This window comes from Pseudophryne corroboree, chromosome 4, assembly GCF_028390025.1.
Source record: "Pseudophryne corroboree isolate aPseCor3 chromosome 4, aPseCor3.hap2, whole genome shotgun sequence".
Lineage (NCBI taxonomy): Eukaryota > Metazoa > Chordata > Amphibia > Anura > Myobatrachidae > Pseudophryne > Pseudophryne corroboree.
The window spans coordinates 264,754,337-264,766,052 of NC_086447.1; positions in this window are offsets into that span (position 1 = coordinate 264,754,337).

Consider the following 11,716-nt stretch of genomic DNA (forward strand, 5'->3'; position numbering starts at 1 on the left):
ACAACGACCGAATTTCAGAGCCGTTGAGTACCACAATCACTATCGGTTTGTTAATTTGGACAGGGTTACATCATTTGTAGAGGGGGTGCGAGCCATTCATACTGCGATACAGTCCATGCTCGATGGCGTCCTCGCAGGTGCGGATCCTGCCGACCGTGTTCAGCTTAGATTGGAGGGTGGTGGGTTACACAATGCCATATATTCGCATCGTAAGCCGCAAGAAACATTAGACGCTGCCAGTTTTTTTAATCAGATTACAAACACGCTTCAAAGTAACGCTGAATTCTTATTATCCACTGGCTTAAGATTTGTGATCAGTATTTTTAGGAACAGGCAGGGTCTGGCTTGACTGGGAGGAGTTTACAATGCCTGCCCCAAAGTTTAATAATAAATAAGAGAAAGAGATACCTCTATGACTACAGAAGCATAGGTAATAACCTGTGTTTGGCCGCTAGCGTCTGTAAACTTCTGGATAAAGGTAACAATGCCGATGACCATGTAATACAGGATAGAGCGATCCAACTACATAAAGCTTTGAATCTTCCGCTTGATAAAGCGGTCAGCTTTAGCGCTTTTGCAATTTTTGAAAATTATTTAAAAGCTTCTATCAATATCCTCTATTATAATCAAGGGGCTTGGAAATATTACTGTACGGACAAACGTTACAAAGACACACTGTTTGTGTTATATCACGATTGTCACTTTTATGGGATACTCGATATCAAAGCGTTTCTTGGAGCCCGATATTATTGCGTCCGTTGTCATAGCGCTTACCATCATAGAAATAATCACGATTGTCTTTCTTTTGTAAGGCTTGTCACAGGCCGGCTTGTATTGACGACGGTGTGACGGCATTAAGGTGTTCGGTGTGTAGGGTATTTTGTCGATCAAACGAGTGTTTAGAGCAACACAAAGCTTTAGCTCTTGATCACAAAATATCCTGTCTTGAACATGTATATTGTGACAAGTGTTGTCTCTACAGGCGAACAGATCATAACTGCCGAGGCCTAAAGTGTCCCATTTGTAAGGTATTCGTTGATGGGTTTTCGAACCATTTGTGCTATATACAAACCATCAAGTCGGAAGAGCCCACAAAGAAATACATCTTTTATGATTTTGAGTGTATGCAGGAGACGGGGGTGCACATACCAAACTACTGTTACGCTTTAACATTAACGGGGGAGAAAGACTGGGAGTTTAAGGGTGTTGCGTGTATCGAAGACTTTGTAAAGACGTTCATGAAACCAAAATTTGCGCATTACACATTCATAGCCCATAATGCGGGTCGCTATGATGCGTATTTTGTGCTGCGCCAGCTGATTAAGGAGAAATTAAAGATTGAATTATTATCTAGAGGCGGCAACATAATGTGCATCACGGTAAAAGATTTGAAGATAAGATTTATCGAATCTTTAAATTTTTTACCCATGCGGCTTAGCAAGTTACCAAAGGCGATGGGATTTGACGGTACCAAAGGTTATTTCCCACATTTTTTTAACACAGCTGATAACCAAAATTACATAGGAGCTATGCCGTCAATAGAGTATTTTGGTCCACAATACATGATGCCTGATGAATTATCTGAGTTTACAGCTTGGTATAAACATTGTGTACACAAACCGTTTAACTTTCAAAAAGAGCTCGTACGATATTGTAAAGACGATGTGAAAATATTACAAAAAGCTTGTGATGCTTTCAGATCTGCTGTTATAGCCATGACAGAACAGGAGTTTCTAATAACAAAGAAGAAAAAAAAGGTTGTGGTTAAACGTCACATCGAGGCTTTTCAATTAGTTACGTTGGCGAGCGTATGCATGGCCATGTACCGGTGTAAATTTTTACAGGAAAAGACACTGGCGCTTGTACCGGGTGATAACTATCACAAGACGCAGAAGCGTTACTCAACGCCCGCCATACAGTGGTTAATGTACATAGAACACAAAGAAGGGGTGAGTATAAGACACGCTTTACAAGGGGGTGAGAAGAAAGTTGGTAAATACAGCCTGGATGGTTATGCCGTGATTAACGGAACACCCACTGCATTTGAATTCCAAGGTTGTTTTTATCACGGCTGTGGTGCTTGTTACAACGCCGATGATAAAAACAAACTGACTAAAACGACCTACGGTCAATTACACCACAAGACGCAGGTAAAGTTGCACTACCTTAAACGTTGTGGATTTCAGATACGTGAAATCTGGGGTTGTGAATGGAGGTCTATGCTAGATTCTGATGCGGATCTACAGGCTTTTCTGAAGGGTAAAGAATTACCCGAACCCTTGGAGCCACGTGATGCTCTTTATGGCGGGCGCACAAACGCCATAAAGCTGTATCACAAAACAGGCTGTGATGAAAAAATACACTATTTTGATTTCACCAGCCTCTATCCGTATGTTAATAAAACCAAAACGTATCCTATACAGCACCCACGCATTATTTATAAGGACTTTGGTGATGTCACAAAGTATTTCGGTTTTGCCAGGGTTAAAGTTTACCCACCTCGTGGCCTACGCTTTCCGGTTCTGCCGGTTAAAATGGGCGGCAAGTTAATGTTTCCATTATGTCGCACATGCGCTGAGTCTGGACAGGCTGAGCCGTGCGTTCATGATTCAGAAAAACGTGCGCTCGTCGGTACATGGTGTACCGTGGAACTAAACTTGGCTGTAGAAATGGGGTACAAGGTATGTAAAATCTATGAGGTGTGGCATTTTGATGAGAGATCTGACAAATTGTTTTCAGGCTACATTAAAACGCACCTCAGGGATAAACAAGAGGCCTCTGGTTATCCCGAATGGTGTACAGACGCCGAGAAACGCCAAGAGTATATAGGCGCCTATCAAAAAAATGAAGGCGTGTCTTTACGACCCGAACACATAGAAATCAACCCCGCTAAAAGACAAATTTCAAAATTGTTTTTAAATTCCTTATGGGGTAAATTTGGTCAACGTAGCAACATGCTCAATACGTGTCTAGTGACCGACCCCGACAAACTTTTTGAATACGCGTTCTTACCGTACTATGACGTGTCCGCTTTGGATTTTATTGACGATGATACAGTTATGGTAAATTGGAAGTATGCCAAAGATCATTACACCAGGGGTGCAATTTCAAATGTAACTATAGCCATCTTTACAACGGCTTATGCACGTGTTGAACTGTACAAACTACTGTATAGATTACAAGATAGATGTCTTTATCACGACACCGATTCTGTAATTTTTGTCAGTAGACCCGGTGACTGGAGCCCGCCATTGGGTGATTATTTAGGTGAGTTGACCAGCGAACTGCCCACAGGCACACATATAACAGAATTTGTCTCAGCCGGTCCCAAGTCATACGGCTATCGACTAAACAACGGAAAGACCTGTTTAAAAGTTAAAGGTATAACGCTCAATGTTGATAATGCGCAACACGTTAACTTTGACAGCCTGAAAGAACTGGTCTTAGATTATCCTTTAAACCCCGAAGGCGATGACCAGAAAAAGGTTGTGATCCGTCAACCCGGTATAGTACGTGTGAAAAAGTGCTGGCAGATAGAGACGCGTACTTTGCAGAAGACGCAAAGGTGTGTTTATACTAAACGGTCTCTTACGGACAACTTCACAACACTGCCGTTCGGCTATTAAGATGGACACCAGATTTCAACACCCTTTCTCATGTATTTTAGCGGGGCCGTCCAATTCGGGTAAAAGTTATTTTGTCAAAACGCTGTTGCAACACGCTGCAACACATATGACTCATGTACCTGATAATGTTGTTTGGTTTTACACCTGTTGGCAACCTATATACGACCAACTTCTGCGTGATTACCCCGGTACGCGCTTTATAGAGGGGTTACCAGAGTCTTTTAGCGATGATCAACTTTTTCCCCCTGATAAGGTTAATTTAACAGTGATTGATGATTTGATGGACGCGGCAAGTAATAATTCGGAGGTTGAGAAGGCTTTCACAAAGTATGTACATCATCGTAATCTCAGTATCCTGTACCTTGTCCAAAACATATTTTGTCAAGGTAAAAAGAGCAGAACTATACATTTAAACACAAAATATATGGTCCTGTTCAAAAACCCCAGGGATAAAATGCAGGTGGGCATTCTGGCTAGGCAAATGTACCCATCGAAACATCGTTTTTTTCTCGAATCCTATGAATCCGCGACGGCGGCCCCTTATGGGTATTTGCTGGTTGATTTAAGAAACAACGCTCTTGACGATTATCGTTTACGAAGCGGCTTATTCCCACCAGACACGCCTGTCGCTTTTGTCATTAAGAAGCGCGGTTCTATAAAGCTATAACAGTACAACCTTTAGTCATTTGTTGTCATTCTAACAACTGTGAACATGTCGGGGCGGATAAGACGTAATTGGGTGCTTTTAAAAACGTTAATTAAAGCAACACCAATCCAAAGAAATGCTATTTTATCCAACGCTTCAAACGATTTAGTCACGGCTATTTGTGAGATAGCGCTCAACACGCTTAAAGGCAAAATACCGCTGTCTCAACGGCAGCTGAACTATCTTAAAAAGAAGCGTGCGCTTATAAAATCACTTTGTAATAAGAAATGTGCCATTGGAAAAAAGAAGAGGTTGGTTAAACAGTCGGGTGGTTTTATCGGTTCGCTGCTTGGTTTTGCTATACCGCTAATTACAGGACTATTGTCTAATCGCTGATGGAGTACGCTGAGAAAATGTATCTGGTGCCTCAGAATCAGATAGAACGTTTACATAATAAACCGAACAGCGACGACATACGTAAAACAGCAACGCACGGTCTAGAAGTAGAGATCGTGAAAATACTACAGAATAATGATTTATCAGAATATGAAAAAGCAAAGCGATATACAATGTTGTTGCAGAGATACCTGGTGTTGAGTAAGCAGGCTGATAGTGAAATGTCAACTTTAGCTCTTTTATCACCCGTTGCAAAATCTGTTGATGAATCAAATAATACGACACAGCCTATTGCCCCCGATGCTGTTTATCATGAGCTTTTGAGCGGTGTTAATGACCGGTATAAGAAAAACTGTGAAATACTATTGAGTAAAATGACACGCTCTAAACACATCACAGACTGGAACAGTAAAGGGGAGTTTCTGTACAAAGGCGTCACTGTGCCTGGTTCCAACATGTTAGATTTAATAAGAAGCATCACGCAAAGTAACGGTGTGTCGATCCGTAATATACCGAATGGTTGGCCTGAATTTATGCGGGCAATGTCTGAATTGAATATTCCCTCAACCGTCATAGCCAATGCGGGGAATAGAATGTGTTTAGAACGATTAAAAGCTGAGATGCAGGATGACTCTGATGGCGCTGTGACATCGCCCATGTCGTTACAAACCCTTAACAAAGGTCGAATAAATGTTTTAAGTCCCCCAGGTTTAACAACACCGCACGGTTACTTACTGCCTAGGAAAAGATCCGTAAATCTATTTCAGGATTCACAGTGGTTGAAACTATAACATATAACTAATTTATATTATTTTTATACACTGTATTTTGTGTTGGTATTTTGCGCCACAATGTTTAACTTATGTCAATAATATTTTATGTAATGTTTTAAATGCTTCTTTACCGTGTTATATATATATATATATATATATATATATATACATATATCAATAAAATATGCTTATGCTTTATAAAACAACGTTTTGTTCTTTGTTTCTATTGCTGTAAACGGAAGAAATTTCAAGCACACGATATAAAGTTTAATAAACAACGTTGTTTATTAGAAAAACATCATAGATATGATGCGTTGTACATAAAACGTATCAAACAGAATGTTGATTACAAGTTACACAAACAATACAACGTTGTGCGTAACACGCTTCACACACATCGTTGTGCGTGAAACGTTTTATGTACAACGTGTCATAGTTATGACACGTTGTACATAAAACGCTTCACGCACAGCGTTGGTTACAAGTTACACAATTCTGTATATATCTATATGCATAATGACTCAGACAATGGCTTCTTGGGAGTCGTCTTACAAAATTTAAAACAAAACAATCATTACGTTTTGTGTCATCACTAAAACGGGCCAGTACATCCACATATTTGTATTTTTTACACATGTAAAATATAAAGTATATGCAATATTGACCGCAAACGGTACTGTTAAAATTTTGCAACTGCATATTTTGGTGATAAACACTTTTTGAATTCAAGTTTAAAAAATGTATTATTGCCTTTGGGAATAGGGGGCTGTCAGGGGCTAACCCGTAAGAATCAAAAAAGTAACATTCACGTTGTTCGTTAAAATAAGCGGCCAACCAGTGCTCACCCGGCTGCCCGCTGCTATGCGTATTGATTACAAACGCGCAGGGATATTGCAACAGTTTACTGACTGGTAACATATCGCACGGATACGTTCCTTTAAAAACATGCCTTGTGCTTTGCACGGCGTACAGAATACAGTTTATTTGTAATGTGTTCATTTTTTCAGCAGCGTAGTGTTAGTTTATTTCATTTATAGATAATCGTACAGCACATCGCGCCTTTGATTAATCTCGATGATGTTATCAAATAGAGCGTATATTATCACATTGACTGTCCGGTCCAACGCTTCTGCAAAGCGGAATTCGGCACGTAGATTGCCTGTTCTTATCAGGGAAAGGTGTTCTCCACACTCCTGTTCTGGTGAAAGGTCAAAAGCAAATAGCGTGTAGCCCCTGAGGTACTCTTCGCGGTCAATCAGTATACCATTGTCAGATTTCTGCTTATTTGTGATCTGTATGAGTGACATATACTCTCTTACAGCATTACCGCTTTCAAAGTCGGGTTGAAATGGCTTGGCGGGGTGCGGCGTTCCATCCAGATAAAGGGACGCAAAACTTACATTTTTATGTTCAAAGCACAGGGGGTTCCGGTTATGGATTCCTGAAAATGATTCGTTATCCACGAAACCGGCTATAACTGTTTTCGGCACTTGTCCTAAAAATAAATTTTCTAGATTAAATACTCTACTGCCTGTTGGTACGCTGCAGATTTTCATCCCAACGCGGTCAATCGCGTATTTCGCGTTACCGTTTAACAGAGCCTGCGCGTGCCCAATCCGCACGGCCGGTGAGACCTGAACTCTTTTCACGAACAGGGATGCAGCTGTGATCTGTATTTTAAAGGCATCCGCCTCAGACGACATTAAGCAGAATGCGTCTTTGTTTCTGGTTAGTTTAATCTTCAGATCAACGGCGTTTAAAATTAGTTTATGTTGATGGAAAAGGTCGCAGTGAAGCGGGCCTAGCAGTTCAACAGTGCGACTCTGCGCTGTTGCGCCTGCTCGTTTTTTGAATCCCGTATTCGGGCCGTCCAGCGCCGTTTTGTTAAATTCACCATCCACATCTTTGTAAAATAGTCCTGTTGTGTGTTTTGTTGACAATGCGTCCGAGCTGTAATTTAATATAGTCTCAATGTACGCGCGGTATGCGTAAAGATTGTTGGATTGTGATATGAGCCTGTCGCCCAAAGTTACATCCACTTGGTTGAATAAAGTCGCTATTGGGTAATTAATAAGCGCGACCCGCGCACCTTGCGGTATCGGCGTGTTATCGGTTCGTACGATCTTACATGTCACGTACAACAGCGTATTGTTCAGATCGTAGTAGTGTTCACCGCTGGCTGCTATATAAAATTCAAGCGGAGCTGTGTCGGATAACGCCGCTAAAGGTTGAACTTCGACGTATAGACTTTTCTCTATGCTAGTTTGTGTCGGGGGCACGTCAAAAAGATCCAGCTCTGTTTTTGCACATTCAACGGATTCGTGGTGTATGAAAGACATGTTTAAAAAATATCACCAACGGCACTCTTCGGCTTTCTCTTCTTCTTTGAGTTGCGTCGTCTCTGTTTTTTATTTAAAAAGGGTATGTCCCAAGGCGGAAGCGTTATCATACGCTTCCGTTTTCTTTTAGACACGCCTTTTCTTGTATATATTAGTCCTGAACCGTCTTGCTTTGCTTGGTTCGCCTCGTGTATCTTATTCACAACGGCCGTTGTGGCTTGCCCGATAACATCTTTCGCTATATTACGAACCGCTGTCTTCATATGCGGTTTAGCCAACTCTAAACCTCTCCGGAAAAGAGGAACAGCTTTTCTGAAAAGACTTCGAAAAATACCGCCTAAACCGCAGCCGTACATGTATGCGCTGCCGTGAAAACCTGGTAATCCATTACCGGCTTGAGATTTATAATATTGCGCATAGAGCCCCGGATCGCCATAATTTTTAACAGCGACCATTCTGCTTAGTTAATAAAATTCAGTTTTGCGACGTCTGAAGTGTAGCTTCACGATCGCTTTCCCAAACTTAAATGCCATGTTCTCGTTTTGGTCGTTCTTTATCTCTATGGCTATCGTGTCAAAATGTGTTTTGCACAATGGTACGTAATCGGGTTTCTCGTATCGTATTGTGACAACCTCATTGTTATAACCCTTCATTTCAACAGTGCGAAGTAGCGGTACATAACTATCCCCGACCCGTTGGTGTTCGATAATGTCTGTGTACACGTACATCGTATATTGGCCGCCTTTGATGTCGGCGCATGGTTTAGAAATATTAGTTTTAGGTTGTAAACCCAGTATCCATGTCAGCTTAGAACCGGCGTGGATTTGATACAACAGTTTACTGTCACATGTTACAACGCGTGCAAATGGATCATACGTTAGTCTTAATCCAACGTCCAGTTTCAGTTGTACAATTTCAGCGTTGATTACGTTTAGTAACGCTTCGATTGTTTCATAAAAACCGGGTTTAATGCACAAACTCGCGACTCTCGCCACCGGCTGTTCCGCCGTTCCATCCCATGATAATTGCAGTCTACAATCTTGTAAATCCAATGTATTCCACGTATGCGGGTATTGTATCTCAGTAAGTGCCACTTCCCATTCGCCATTTAAGTCTATCGGTTTAGCCAACTTTGTCGTATAGTTAGAAATCTTATTTTGCGGGAAGGTAACAGCCGATGCGTTGCTGGGTAAGGTTATGTAGAACGACTTGTCATCCATCGCACGTCTTGTTAGATACTGATGATCTTTATATGTCTTTTATCACCGATGCTGCGACCCAACTGTTAAATTTTGCGGGGTACCCGCGCCACTTGACTAACGCGTATTTACGGCCTCTGACCGTCTTATTTTTTAAAATCTTTTCCACTTTGTAAACTCTGCTATAGTTTTTTGGTATGCTTTGAAGCTCTTCGGGGTAAAAACTACCTGTTATAACTTCACCATACAGATCTGCCAACTTATAAAGCGGTTTAATCCCTTTAGTGTTCACACTATGTACAACAAAAATCTCCTCAGAAAAGCTCTGTTCGTAACCTTTCTGAAATATGTCCTTATATTTAGAAATACGGACGTGGTCACCGATTCCTAAACAAACTGGGGCTTTCTTACTTCTAAAGTAATCACCGTAGGTCGTTTTGAAGACACTCAATGCGTTAGAGTCATTCACATCGTTTGGAGCACACTTAATCGTTCTATGGTATGTGTTATTATAGCTGCGTATGAAGTCTTGTAAAACGTCTATATATCTGTAGGTATTCTTTGCCGTGAAATAGCGCCACATGCGTGTTTTTAAAGTCCTATTGAAGCGCTCTATAACAGCCGCTTTCACATCGTTATTGGTCGTGAAATGATTTATACCGTATTTTTCTAACACCTTTTTTAGGTTTCTGTTTAGAAACTCTTTACCATTATCGGTTTGTAGCTTCAACGGCACATCGCCGCGCTGGAATATTTTTTCAAAAGCATTAGCGACCGTTGCTGCATTCTTAGCGGTCAGACTTTCACCCCACACCCTCTTACTGAATATATCGATGATTGTTAATATGTATTTAACGCCATCGTTGTATTTTGACAAATCTATCAGCGAGACCAAATCGCATTGCCACTGTTGGTTTATACCCGATACACAAATCATGTTCCTTTTATAGTTTTTTCTTGCTGGCTTGTGCAGCGTGTATGCGTCTTGTTCTTGTAACCACTTTCTTACGTCGGATCTTTTAAATTTATTTTTAACCGACCCATAATATTTATCAATGCCGCTAAAACTACCTGGTTTTAACACTGTGTAATATGCATCTTTCATCCGCCTGATTTGACGCGCTGCGTTGCGTGACATTCTGCGACTGGTGTTACGTGACACTCTGCGACTGGTGTTACGCGATAATTTTTAATACGGTTTAATATCGAACACTATCAATTTATATAAAATTTAATATTAAGCGATATAAAACACTATCATTTAATATTAAAAGGGGGTGGAGCCTAGGAGCAAGGGGGTGTGGTACCTGTCAAGTTTGACAGAAAGGTTGTCTTTATCTACTCCTTTGTGCGTAAGTTTTCTCCGCAATCATATTGCCTTTATTGTTATTGTGAGCCATATCCCTCTCTCTCTCTCCTCTCCTCTTTCTCTCTCGTTTCTCTTAAGTGTTATTGTACTGTTATTGTATTTTAAGTGTAGTTATCTGGTTAGGTAGTCTATGTTATATTGGTAGTGTATGACTTGTATTGTATTATTCTTTTGCAAATAGAACGTTCACATAAGGTGTTAGAACCTCAGCAGGGTGTCTGTGTCTCTCTAGCTGGTACAAAGGGTTTCTGAATTCTAAATCGCTCTAACAGCATTTACATTAACAAGGTTAAGCAGCGTTATATCGCTGCAGTATTTCAGTAGCAAAGTTTTACAATACAAACTCAATCATAGTGTGTTGCATACAAGGGTTACAGTGTAAGCATAATCTGTGTTTAAAGTTTATAAAGGTTACTGTCTGTGTGTATGCTCACTGTGGGTATTCCGTACACCCAGCACAGCGTGTGTACTTTATTTGCGTACCACGTGCGAGGTCTTCATACGCAAATAGCGTACGGAGTGCGTAGCATGTGCACATGGTTTAGCAGCCATTACGGCTACACGGTATTAATATATAGCTAATGTTAAAAGGTAGATATTTGACTCTATCAGTATACTAACTAACTCAGCAATTTTAACATTCTATGGCAAAAAAAAATAAAAGACAATGGGGCAGATGTATTAAGCCTGGAGAAGTGATAAAGCAGTGATAAGTGCAAGGTGATAACACACCAGCCAGTAGGCTCCTAACTGTCAATTTACATATTGGATCTGATTGGCTGGTGCATTATCACCTTGCATTTATCACTGCTTTATCACTTCTCCAGGGTTAATACATCTGCCCCAATGTGCCTGGTTCTGATTTGGAAGTAAAGCAAAAAAAAGCAAGTAATTTTAGATCTGGAACAAACCATGTTGCAATACAACGGGGAACAAATACAGTACATTTATATTATTTCTGTGCAGGGTAAATGCTATATAGGGTTTGTTGGTGCTGTGCAGGCGGGTATATATAAATATATGTGTAAAAACCCATATATCAGCTGCCACCAGGTGAGGAGGTAGGCAGCCTCCTCTAAATAGCAAAAAACTATAAATTGTAGAATATATACCTGGTAGGCGGTTGACAACAGTAACAATCAATTAAAAAATAAAACATTTTATTCCACATTTACAAAACATTTAAACAACACACAGTTAAAAAGGTGATAATAATGATCAAATTATACTATTGATATATATGATACAATATATCACATCCTTACATAGTATTGAGAGTCCCTGAGGTTGAAAATTTCTATTCAAAGCGTATAAAATAGATACATAGTTACCACCAGTTCTTGTAGCAGGCGGAGACTCTCAGTATTG